Raw genomic sequence first — 13,383 nt, forward strand, 5'->3', positions numbered from 1 at the left:
CACATTTTGATGGTTCAGGAGCCTGTGTGACCAGCAGTTACTATGATGAGAGCTCAGGAGAACAGTTCATCTTCACGGGAAGTAGGCTGAGCTAATCTAGAGACCTATTACAAGCGTGCAAGTAAGAAAGTACCTAACTTGATAAGGGTAACTAGGAATTCAAATTTCAGAAGAAAACTTACTCTCTGTCTATAGTAGTAAATTTTTTCGTTAATTCTTTAGTCAACTGGAAAGATCTGCCATAAAACCAGTGGTTTCTAATTGTGTCCCATGGAGTCCCTGAGGGACTGGGATAGCTAGATCAATCAGGGAAGGGGAAAGGCAGAAAGAAGGCTAAGGGTTCCATCCCACAAACACCTTGCTTCCACGGAGTTGTATTTAAATACTACTTTAACTCGAAGCTCCTGAGAAACACTAACCATTCACTCTGACTTTTAATTGCTGTTACTTATAGTATGTTGAGGGTAATAATCGGAAAGAAATATGGTCCCCGCACCATTAGAGAGCCCTAAAATCCGTTATATTGTTTCCTATTTAAAACCATGTTCTCCAACCTCAAGTGGGCCTTCTGTGCAACTCTGCCATTCTCCCATTCACCTTAATGACTTGAAGCATATTGCTCAAAGCAGCCGTTACACACCTTTTTACTAAATGCAGTCCCACACCCAACTCCATCATGTCTGGTCTTTGTAACAATCCTACTTTTTCATTTCCTGGGACAAATGAAGCTGCCTAATGCAAACTGCGTCCACTCTTTCCTTCTGCCCCAAATGTCTCTACACTCCTTTCTCCCTTTCTGTCTTTATGGCTGCCTGCTCCACTGTATACTTCATTTCATTCCCTCCTGTTTGCTCCAGGGATTGCTCCAAGTACTAGCCTCATCTGCATTCATTTTCAACCTCTTCTTTGCTACCGGATCCTACCTCAGACCATGAGTATTCTTAGGTGTGTTTAAAAAAATTGCAAAACCAAACATAAACCAGTTCTCCTTGCTACTGAGTCCTCCAAGGTCCTCTTTTCCTCCATCAGGTTTCTCAACTGTAGTCTATATCCTCTGCCTTCACCTTCCTTACCTGCTTGCAATCCAACTTCTACCTTGATATATTTTGTTCAAACTCACTCAAAGCTACTCATGACATCCTAATAATTAAGTCTACAGCCCTATTTTTCTCCTTCTTGCCCTCTTCACATCTCCTTGTCTCTGTTCTGAGTCAATGATCAAAGATATTCAGAATGAAGTAGAGGGCAGGGGAAAAGAAGTAATTTCCAAATATCTCATAGCTGTGCATTTTATAGAAAATGTTGGGACAGTAAAATCTTTTGTCTGTTCTCTTGTCTGTTCATGTTCTGAAATTTCCATCTCATTATGACGGAATAATAACAAAAGTAATGTCTGGCCCAGAAGGGAAGCAATCCTAATTTTGACTGAACTAAGATATCAGACTTAGAGAAGCTTCCCTTCTCTAAACTACTTTACTCACCATTACCATATTAATTTACTCACCATTACCATATTAATTTTCCTCTAATAGAATTCTGATGATTGCTCATTTAAGACCATGGTGGTTGCATACGTTTTACACAACAAAGACATAGACTCCTAGCTCTTGAGAGCCCAAAGCATCAATTCATTTCATCTAAACTCTTCTACTTTATTGTAAGCATCTGTGTCAGTCAGCTTAATATCACTGTGGGAAAACACTTGAGGTAAATGACTTAAAAGAAGGAAGTGAGCTGGGTGGGGTGGTTTTACCCATCTGTAATCTCAGCACTCAGGCAGTGGACGTGGGATGATGTGAGTTTGAAGGTACTGGGCTATATACCAAGTTCAAGGCCAGTGTGAACTATATAGCAAGACCCTGTCTAAAAATCCTAGGGCTGGTAATATAGTTCAGTGGTAGAGCACTTGCTTAGCAGGTACAAAGCCTTGTCCAAGTTTGATTAAAAGCACTGAAAAAACAAAAGAGGAAAGGTTCATTTTGGTTTGTGGTTTCAGAGATTTCAATCCAGTTGCTGGTGGGAGCTATGGCAGAGGAAGCCTGCTCGCTTTACAACAGCCAGGAAACAGAGAGAGGAAGGGGCTGTAGTCTTAACATCCCTTCCAAGAGCACACCCCCAATGACCTAACTTCCTTCCACTAAACCCCACCTCTTAAAGGAGCCATCACCTCCCAACTGCCACAGTCCAGGAAGCAAGCCTTGAACACATGGGCCTCTGTGGGGAGCACATACCCAATCAATCACAACAGCTGAGTTCACAAAGGTTATTCTCTTACCATAAATTCTGGCTCTGATGCATGTCAGGCGCACAAGTGTGACATGTCTCTGATCTTAACTACTTCACATGGCTCAATGTGTCCTTTCTTCATTAAACCTACTGAGTGAGCTACAGCCCAATAAAATATGGTACTTATAAATCTGATAAACCTCTCGAGAAACAAGGTGATTTCTCAGTTTCACTGAGATTATGAGTCAAGGTAGGTAAAGGTGGGTAAGTGTTACTTAGCCAATAAAGATATTATTTTCACTTATAATCAATGCTAAAGAATACTCAGAAAGATCGTGTTCTCCTTAGAAAATGTGTGTGGAGAAAGTGAAGTTGAAGAAAGGAAGTGAATGCATGGGAATCACTGGAAAAATATCTGCAAGATTCAGTGAAAATGACTCTTATTTTTTCCTTATAAGAATACTCAATTCCATAATTACAGATTCTAGGGAACTAGATACTTATACCCATCAGTGACATTTGTTTAACTTCTGCATTTTCAGAGAAAATTAGAAGCTTATTTTGGTTTTTGTTCTCTCTTCTTTTTCCCACCCACCCAAACTAGCTTGAGATATTTGACAAAGTAAACTCTAGTATGATGGAATCTAGACTCCAAAAAATGAGAAGCTGTGTGAAGCCCTTTGTATACTGTGAAATCAAATGTCTCCCCCACGTTTTTTTCTTTTTTACCAGCAGACACTGGAAAGGCACAGAAATAAAGTCATAACCAACTCTCAGTTCTATTTTGGTCAGAGGTTTTAAATGCCTCCAGTTTAGAGTAATGTGTTATGTATTAGTCACCTTGCATAAATATGTTTCACCTAAAGAGAACCCAATTGAATGTATTTCCTGAAATGCTAATATGCTAAGTACCTGGCACAGCTCTCTTAAAGAAATTAGACTGGAGGTGAGGTTCAAGTGGTAGATGTTTGCTTTGCAAGCATGAAGCCCTGAGTTCAAACCTCAGTCCCACCAACAGTAATAATAATATAAAGAAATCAAAACACAACTTCCATTGCCATTATTTACAAATATCTAAACAACTACAAGTTTATAGCCCAAAAGTAAGAGATTTCCATGAAAATCAACTTCCATTTTCATGTATCATAAGTGATACATTATAGCCAGAAAGCTATTAATCATGTATGTGAGAGGTGATGCTAAGACTTTAGTACTGGAATGCTTGTCATATCTCTTATTTAGATGCTATTATGACCTTTCAACTGAAATTCTGAACCCTCAACTTTGAACTTTATGCACATGGCCATTGGATGAAAATAGCCTCAGAAAGGTTATTATTGTACAAAGCCTTGCTCTAAGCACTTTGCACATTTAATGTTTCCATTAACACTATTGATGGTTTTCAGCCTTATCTTCACTATTATTATTATTTCTATTATTGTTATTATTTTATTATGGGGCATAGTAAAGTTCAGTAACTTCCCCAAAGTCACAGAACTAATAAGTGGCAAAGGTGAGCGTGAATTCTGGCAGTCTCCAGAATTTGAGTCCTTAGCCACAAGGCTGTGTCATTTCTTAAAAATGGAGAGATGTTGGTCAAAGGATACAAAGTTTTAGCTATGCAGGATGCATAAATTCTGAAGCTCTGGTGTACAGCATGGGGTCCTTCTGTCTTGTATACTTCAAATTTGCTAAGAGACTAGATCTTAAATCTTCTTATCACACACAGACACAAAAGGTAGCTATGTAAAGTGAAGGATATGTTAATGAACTTGACTGTAGTACATTTCACAATGTTTTCATATGTCAAAATATTCCATGGCATATTGAAAAAAAACAGTCTTTTTGTCCATATGTCTCAATGAAACTGGAAGAAAAAGGACAAAAGTGTCTAAGATCTTTCTAGTGACTACCAAATGTAAAAATATGAAATAAAATAAAACAAAAAAGAAATAAAAACATACAGGACTTTAACCTTTTTAATGGGAATTTTCAAACATACACAAAAAGTGAAGCAAGCAGTGTGATGGCACTCATGGTTCATCCAGCTTCAAGGAGTTTTAAATTATTTTTTCATCCATTTCCCCCACTTCCAGCTTTTCTTGGCTGCAAGATTTTACAGTAAACCCAGAATGTCACTTCCTGAAGCTGATTTGTAATAATCAAACCCAAAGACATAACAGCAGTGTTGAGCCATCCTGGAGAGAGCCTGCAGGATATGAGGTCTTTTGTCAACCTTGGACGAGGGGAAATCAGAACTGGATGTCACTCATCCCGGTGTCCCCTCCCCAACTCACACAACAAATTTCCCTGCATGTGTTGATGTGCATTGCCTTATCTCCCCATTCCTCACAAGGGCATGGACCCTGCAGTTCAGGTCATGGTAGCCTCTTCCCTGATCTGGGCAGAGCACATGGTAGATGCTGAAACAGTGCAGGACTAAGGGAGGGAAGGCAGACAAGCCAATCTTCATAAAACAAGACAACCAAGAGAAACAAGGCTGCCCAATTAGACATTAGTTTTTACTATAAATAAAAATATGCTGCACAAACTTTCAGTTTATCTTACAACCATAAATGGTCAACTTTCTTAAAAACAAAGCAAGTTTAGACTCTTCTTCCATCTATGAGTGAACTTGATCACGGTGTGAATGTTTTGAAAGGGAATGAACAAAGATGTTAATAAGGCATACTCTCAAATAGGCAATAGCTTTTTTGAAATCTAACTTCCCAAACCATTTTCAGATCCTTTTTCTAAGATAAAAAAATAACTCCCTCTTTGCCAATGGAACATGAGATAGGTTAATGGCTTTTCCTGTAGGAGTTATTAATGATACTTCTTGTCAACTCTGATCTTATTTAAAATGCACGTCAGACAGAGAAAATCAAATGAGCTATGTATGGAAATGTATTTTGTAGTACTCATGAGTGTAAACACTGAGTTAACATTGCAAAGAGCTTTCATATTCACCCTCATTTCATTGATTAACCTTCCAAAGAGGCTAGCGATTTTCCACTTCAGATTATTATCCCCCAAATCCAAACTCTATTTAATATGGAAACAAGCTCTACTTAAAAAATAAATAAATAAAACTCAAGAATTTAGTGAGATTTGCAGACAACATGATCCTATACCACAAAGACCCAAAAAAACTCCACCCAAAAACTCCTTGACATCATAAACAGCTGCAGCAAGGTGGCAGGATACAAAATCAACTTACAAAAATCATTAGCTTTTCTATACACCAATAACAAACAAACTGAGAAAGAATATAGGAAAACAATTCCATTTACAATAGCCTAAAAAGAAAATCAAACATCAGGGAGTAAACTTAAAAAGGATGTGAATGACCTCTACAAGGAGAACTACAAACCTCTGAAGAAAAAAAAGAAGACTACAGAAGTTGGAAAGATCTTCCGTGCTCATGGATCGGTAGAATCAACAGAGTAAAAATGGCTACACTACCAAAAGCAATCTACATGTTCAATGCAATTCCCATCAAAATCCCAATGACTTTCATCAGAGATTGAAAAATCTACCCTAAGGTTCATTTGGAAACACAAGAGATGGAAAATAGCCAAGGTAATACTCAGTAAAAAGAGCAATTCTGGAGGTATCACAATACCCGACTTCAAACTATATTTCAAAGCAATAGCAATAAAAATAGCATGGTACTGATACAAAAACAGACATGAAGACCACAGAACAGAATAGAGGACCCAGATATGAATTCACACAGTTTTTGGTGACAAAGGCACCAAAAACTTACAATGGAAAATAGACAGCCTCTTCAACAAATGTTGCTGGGAAAAGTGGTTATCTGCCTGCAGAAAACTGAAACTAGATCCATGATTATCACCCTTTACTAGTATCAACTCAAAATGGGTCAAGGACCTTAATATCAGACCCAAACTCCAAAGTTAGTATAGGAAAGAGCAGGGAATACTCTGGAAGCAATAGGTATAGGCAAGGACTTCCTCAATAGAACCCTAGCAGCTCAGCAACTAAGAGAAAGGATGGACAAATGGGACTACAAGAAATTAAAAAGCTTCTGCAGAACAAAAGAAATGGTCTCTAACTTGAAGAGACCACCTACAGAGTAGGAGAAAATATTTGCTAGCTATACATCAGACAAAAGACTGATAACCAGAAAATACAGTGAGCTCCAACAACTAACCCCCACCCCAAAAACCAATGAACCAATAAAGAAATGGGCAACTGAACTAAACAGAACTTTTTCAAAAGAACAAATACAAACAGCAAAAAAACACTTGAAAAAATGCTCACCATCTCTGGCCATAAAGGAAATGTAAATCAAAACCACACTAAGATTCCACCTCACCAGTGTTAGAATAGCTATCATCAAAAACACCACCACCAACAAATGTTGGCGAGGATGCAGGGAAAAAGGAACCCTCATACACTGCTGATGGAAATGCAAGCTGGTGCAACCACTCTGGAAAACAACATGGAGGCTTCTTAAAAAAATTAAACATAGAGCTGCTATATGATCCAGCAATCCCACTCCTGGGGATATACCCAAAGGAATGTGACTCAAGTTACTTCATAGGCACCTGCACACCCATGTTTATTGCCAACAGTATTCACAAGAGCCAAGTTATGGAAACATCCAAGATGGCCCACCACTGACAAATGGATTAAGAAAATGTGGTATTTATATCCAATGGAATTTTTTAAAAAATTTTATTGTTTTATTATTCATATGTGCATACAAGGCTTGGGTCATTTCTCTCTCCTGCCCCCACCCTCTCCCTTACCACCCACTCCGCCCCCTCCCTCTCTCCCCCACCCCTTCAATATCCCCAGCAGAAACTATTTTGCTCTTTTCTCTAGTTTTGTTGAAGAGAGAGTATAAGCAATAATAGGAAGGAACAAGGGTTTTTGCTAGTTGAGATAAGGATAGCTACACAGGGAGTTGACTCACATTAATTTCCTGTGCGTGTGTGTTACCTTCTAGGTTAATTCTTTTTGATCTCACCTTTTCTCTAGTTCTTGGTCCCCTTTTCCTATTGGCCTCAGTCGCTTTTAAGGTATCTGCTTTAGTTTCTCTGCATTGAGGGCAACAAATGCTAGCTAATTTTTTAGGTGTCTTACCTATCCTCACACCTCCCTTGTGTGCTCTCGCTTTTATCATGTGCTCAAAGTCCAATCTGCTTGTTGTGTTTGCCCTTGATCTAATGTCTGCATATGAGGGAGAACATACGAGTTTTGGTCTTTTGGGCCAGGATAACCTCACTCAGAATGATGTTCTCCAATTCCATCCATTTACCAGTGAATGATAACATTTCATTCTTCTTCATGGCTGCATAAAATTCCATTGTGTATAGATACCACACTGTCTTGATCCATTCGTCAGTGGTGGGGCATCTTGGCTGTTTCCATAACTTGGCTATTGTGAATAGTGCTACAATAAACATGGGTGTGCAGGTGCCTCTGGAGTAACCTTATACAATGGAATTTTACTCAGCCATTAAGAAGAATGAAATTTTGTCATTTGCAAGTAAATGGATGGAACTGGAGAACATTACCTTAAGCTAAGTTAGCCAGGCTCAAAAGGCCAAAAATTGTATGTTCTCCCTCATATGCAGATTATAAACCTAAAACAAATACAGTAATCTGCTAAGGGGATAACACATACAGGAGGAATAGGGAAAGGTAGGAAACCCAAGACTTGAAAGTGTTTGATGTGCCCACTGTAGAGGAGTTAATATAGTAACATTAAAACGAAAGAGGTCACTATGGGAAGGTGACCGGGAAGTAGTGAAGAGGTCTGGTAGAGATGAATCAATTTGGGTTGTAATACACATGTGCACGGAAGCAATGCTAGGAATCTCTCTGTATAGCTATCCTTATGTCACACTAGCAAAAACGCTATGTCTTTCTTATTATTGCTTATGTCTTCTCTTCAACAAAACTGGAGAAGAGAGCAGAACAGGTTCTGCCTGGAAGTGAGAGGGGTGTGGAGGAGAGAAATGGGGCAGGGGCAGGGGGGAAAAATGGCCCAAACAATGTATGCACATACGAATAAATAAATAAAAAAAGAATTTAGTGAGGATATGTAATCTTTCCAAATCTCTTGACTTAATGTCTAATTTTGGAAACTCTGAAATTCTCTCATGAGTAGCCTCAACAGTAGTTTTACCCTAATTCTTTTAAACTGATTTATTATATGGAAAGAGACACACAGGTTATTAGACATTCATGAGGCTACTAGGTCACCCTATATGATGGATTAGCTCTAAATAAAATTATACTTTAAATTATACATTACTTTTTCTACCCTTTGACTTGTGCAGATTATCTATAGGTACATCACAGTTATTGTAAAGAATATTTTAAAGATCCTGGAAAATTGTGAAAACCATAATTTTGAACACCAATTACCAAAATATGTATATAAAGTAAAATGTGTCTCCAGTCCAAGCCACTCTGAAAAGCTACTCAAAATTCTCTTTTCCACACTTTTACATAAGAGAAAACATTTCTATTGGGAGAAACCGCTCTTAAAATTCTGCTAGTATAAATGACAATGCCCTTTAGTGTGAGAGATATTAAAATTATTAAATGGCACGAAGAGTTTATTATCTGTAGGGAAGCAAGGACACAGAAATAAACAACTCAAAAAGTGTATGTGATAAGAAATGATAACAAGCAAAGGGTCCTAGGAGTTCCCAGGGGGAAAAGACCATACTGAGTTGGCTTTTTAAAGGAATCTGAAATGCACCTGAAAGTGAGGGAATCTACAAAGAGAAATGGGAGGTGGGTGAGGGAGGTGCATTCCAGAGACAAGTAGTTTAAACAAAACTCAAAGACCAGGAAGCAAAAAGCCCTCAGACAAAAATGTGAACAATTCCAGTTGGCTAGTTGAGGGTATATGCCAAAGAATAGTGTACTGGAAAGGAGAAGAGCCTGGTGGACCCAGAACATCTAGCAGGGAGTTGAAGCAGGCAAGGGGGCACTGTGAAGCAATCAAAACAAATCCAAGGGAAGATTATTTAGGACCATGTGCCTTGTGGGTAGGAGAGTGAAGATATGCCAGAAACAGGTTAGGTGAGAGCTACTGCAGATTTCCACAGAGATGATGAGAGAAGAAAGGGGATGGAACAAATGCCAGAAAGAAGTGACCAGAGCTGATTACTAAATAGAAAGGAAGGAAATAGCAGACAAGAGGTAATGCCCATGCTGACAATTCCAGCCTGAGTTGCCAGAAGAACACAGATTTCATTAAAAGACAGACATTTCCAGAGGAGGTTCTTGTTTGTAAAAGGAAAATGTTGCTTTTTGGAAAACATTCAGTTTGAGGTGACCATAGTCACCTGGTTGGAGATGTGATCAGTCACTGGAAATGCAGGTAAGTTGTTCTAGAGAGGCTGGGGCTGGAGTGATGGATGCGGTATCATGTCCAAAGTGCTGAGTGCTGACATGATGGGTGAGATGACCCACGGGAAGAACTCTTGTGAAGCAAAATAGTCACACTCTGAGAGCAAAGACATGTGGACCTTAGTGTGATAGCAAGCACTGCAATGAACAGCTGGCAGCTCCAGCCATGGCAGCTCCTCAGATCCTGGATTTCTGGATGCAGCAATATCCTTTTCCCACAAGATCTCCTATATTCATCTCTTCCTCCCAAAATGCTGCCTAGCTTAAAACCCTCTGAAAATCCCTCATCACCCTCACCAGGAAGTAGCCCTCTGTCTCCAGCCCTTACCTCTATACTATTTGCAGGCTCTAGAATATAGATCCTGTGTCCTGGTTATTTCCGCAAATGCAAGTCTTTCTGCCCTCTTCCCAGCTGCAGTCTCTTTCTCCCTTATTCCACTACTTTTCTGCATCAGGAAAAGGAAGAGGAGAAAAACATTAGTCTTTTATTTTTAGTCTCCATTCAATTTTTTTTGTCTCACAATTTCTGGTCTTCAATAACCTCAAAGAAAAAACATGTCAGTATTTGAAAGAGGAAGAGGAGGAGGAATTGAAAAGGGAAACTTTGCAAATGCTGTATTCTTTGTGTTCTTTCCTGATGGAGGTTTTCTACTTCTTGAGCATCTGATAATACAAGCACTATTCAAGATACACTATGAAACAGGAGCCTTCACATAAATTATTCTATCCTGGGGTGATATGATCTATTTTCAGTAATGATTAATTCATGAAACACTAAGTCTTTCAGGTTTCCTTCCACATATTCCCCTAAAGGTTTTGACTTTAAATTATACCCATTTACCCAGTGGAAAAAGTTTATACCTAATTGCTGATTAATTTGGCAACCAAGTACACTTCAGGCTATAGTATGTTACCAACACTAAATAGTACAGGAATTGTTTTTCTTTTTAAATTTCTATCACCTAAAGCATATCTGGGATCTTTTCCCTTCTTTGAAAACTGTACAAGAATTAGGACCTAATACAGGGTCAGCCCTGTGAGTTTAAGTTAAAAGTCGAGTTTAAGTTCTAAGCTAGAAGAATACTTTTTCTAATTTAATTATGTCAAGTGAAGTAAGCCAGGTTCAGAAAGACAAAGGGCACATATTTTCTCTCATATGTGTAAGATATACCCAAAAGATAAACATATACACAAAAACAAGCATGATCATATACAAACTCAGATGCAGAACATGTTTGTAACAATGGAACTACTATATGGAACTCGGGGAAGGAGGGAAAGGAAAAGAGAATGAGGGTCAGCAATACTGAAATACACAACATCTGTGCAGGTAGAGGACATAATGGTATGTACTGAAAGATGCTAAACAATAGAGGGTAGGAAGGGGTAAGGGAGTAATACAGGGGGTTGAACTGACCAGAGTTAACTATATCCAGAGCTGGGATGCATTGAAAAACCCCTTTGAACACTGAATTTAGAATTAAAAATGAAAGACAGGACTATAAAATAGGTAAGTGTATGTAGGGGGGGTACTTATGGGGGTGAAGGTGAATGGAGGAGATGAAGGTGAGGGAATGTTGTTGATGGGCTTTGTGTACATATATGAAATATAATGATGAAACCTCTTGCACTTGTATTAAATGGGGCAGGGAGGGGGTTGAGGTGGGGAGATGGTGGGGGTGATCTAAGCAATGTACAATGTAAGGCTATTTGGAATTGTCACAATGAATCCCCTCTATATAATAAACATATGCCAATATGAATAGAGAAAAATTTTAAAGCTATGTCACCAATTCTGCAACTTGAAACTTGATTTGATATCCTACATGGGTCAACCTCATCATCTGGAAAAAAAGGAGGCAGCCCCCTGGCTTTCCAGCTGGCACAATGAAGACAAGGGTGCCATGTGAACGCCTCAGTAATCAGGAACCTGATTTCTCATCAGAGATAGCCCAGGGTCACATGGACCTGAAGGAACACTTCCCAACAATGACAGCTGTCCAGCCTCAGCGGAAGCTTCCTCACTAAATCCCCAGCACTTTCAGAAGTCACGCGAGGAGGGGATGGGTGGCAACCTGGGAGAGGGGTGAAGGAGGGGTTGGGCTTGTGAGGTTTCTCAAAACAACTCTGACTTCCAGATTTGCTTCACCAACAGAGAGCAAAGACATTGAAGTCATGGTATTTTCCTCAGCTTTAAGAATGAACCAGAGGAGACCAGGTCATGGCATGCTGATCTCACAGCACCCAGCTATACCAGGAAGCACTGGGGCCTGGAACATAATTCCCGGAAGTTCTTATGGCCTATGAACATAATTCACTTCTCTGTGTCTTCTCCACTTACCAAAAATGTGTAGAAAACATAAGACATAGATGTGCCCTTGACTTGGAAAGCCTCTGCCCAAGTGGGATTGGACTAATGGCCCACAGCCTGAGTGCAGGCACCCTGGGAAGAGTCTACACAAAACAGCCGAGACCCTAATGGCTCTTCTCATGTCCAGAGGGCTGCATGGGGTCCCCTCTCCACACTCATTATCACTTGTCCCTCAGGACCCAGGAAGGCAGCACAGGAAGAGTCACAATTGAACCAGAGCAGCCTAGGAAATGCTAATGAATTCATAATGAATCACTTAAAAGTGTCCCAAATACAGTATGTCACAGTCAGTGTGGCCACTGTTAAGAGGTGCAAATTAGCATGAGTATCAGCAATATGAATTACACACCGGCAAATAGTTCCCATTATCATGTTTCTGATTCTGAGATACCTACTGTGCTAAGACGTAATCACTAATTTCAGTAGTGTTCCTAAAATAAATGCTATGTGACATAGTGTCTGTAAAAGGCCAACTTTCCAAGAAGAGAAAAGGAATGAATTCTGGTATCATTTTGGCTGTTTCCATGAGCTGAACTAGCTCCCAAGAGCTTACTTAGTCTCTGCCATCAAGTCATCATATCTCCACTCCAGAACAGGAGCACAATTTTCCTTTACATTAAATCTAATAATAAGAATAGGTTTAATGGTTAGTGGTGCTCAGACATCAAGTACATATGAGGCTTTACTGTGGTTTATTGGTGAAGTACACATATTACATATAGAAAGTGGCAGATTAATATACTGTGTTTAGAAATACAAAGCAATTCTGAATAGAGTAAATATCACTTTTAATACGAAGTCTTAAGCTAGGAGTTATTTTCTCTGGCACATACCTCTTGTCCCTGGGTGCTCAGTGGATCCCTGCCTAGAGCTCTTTAAAGCAGAGGTGAGAAGTGCCCTACACACACCTGGAATTATTCTGTCCACACCTGTCAACTCTCCTTTAGCCAGAGCTGCTGTCATGGGAACATGGCTCAACTCACCCTGAGTTTCTTTCTTTCTTTTTAATTTCTTTTTTTTTAAGAAATCAAAATCCTAACTCTTTCTTTGGAAAAATACATACATGAGATTTCTTTTTCTTCTCATACTTTCTCTAAAAAAGAGAAACATATCATTGAGGAGTTTTATTACTAAAAACAATGGCAAATCGTTGCTCCTGTATTTCAAAATCTTTAGACTGTTAGTATGCACATGCATATCCAAAACATGGACCACTCATTTACAAATGATGCTTTGTTATATTTATGTTGCAAATTTCCAGAAAGCTATGGTGTATTGATGTAACCCCAAGTGCAGTGGTGGTCTTACAATGAAGTCTATATGAAAGCAGGTCAGGCTCACAGCCCTTTCGGGAAGAAAGTGCCTGTAGAAACTACTTTACACAT

The 13,383-nt window shown here is 39.2% G+C and overlaps 1 protein-coding gene across 4 annotated transcripts in view; it reads right to left on the reverse strand.

Annotated features, from left to right (window-relative positions):
- The window catches only part of Mtus2 (microtubule associated scaffold protein 2), a 573,095-nt gene that overhangs the window by 320,786 nt on the left and 238,926 nt on the right, over window positions 1-13,383 (reverse strand). The window lies entirely within an intron of this gene.

Source organism: Castor canadensis, chromosome 10 (assembly GCF_047511655.1).
Source record: "Castor canadensis chromosome 10, mCasCan1.hap1v2, whole genome shotgun sequence".
NCBI lineage: Eukaryota > Metazoa > Chordata > Mammalia > Rodentia > Castoridae > Castor > Castor canadensis.